A 427-nucleotide genomic window follows, 5' to 3' on the forward strand; every position below is an offset into this window, starting at 1 on the left:
AGAGTCAAAAATAGAAGAAAAAAATTTTTCACCCTGGAGGACGCACGGGCTGGCGTTCAACGCCAGTAAGGTGCATCTGGCTGGCGTTCAACGCCAGAACAGAGCACCATTCTGGCGCTGAACGCCAGAAACAAGCAACATTCTGGCGCTGAACGCCAGGAATGTGCCCAGAGAGGAAAAACTGGCGCTGAACGCCAGTAACAAGCATCAAACTGGTGTTCAACGCCAGAAACATGCTTTACATGGGCGTTGAACGCCCAGAATGTGCACCAATGGGCGTTTAAACGCCAGAATGGTGTGCCAAGGCATTTTACATGCCTATTTGGTGCAGGAATGAAATTCCTTGACACCTCAGGATCTGTGGACCCCACAGGATCCCCACCTAATATATTCCCACCTTACCTCCTAATCCTATTTTTGTGATTTG

Source organism: Arachis duranensis, chromosome 6, assembly GCF_000817695.3.
Source record: "Arachis duranensis cultivar V14167 chromosome 6, aradu.V14167.gnm2.J7QH, whole genome shotgun sequence".
Classification (NCBI taxonomy): Eukaryota; Viridiplantae; Streptophyta; class Magnoliopsida; order Fabales; family Fabaceae; genus Arachis; species Arachis duranensis.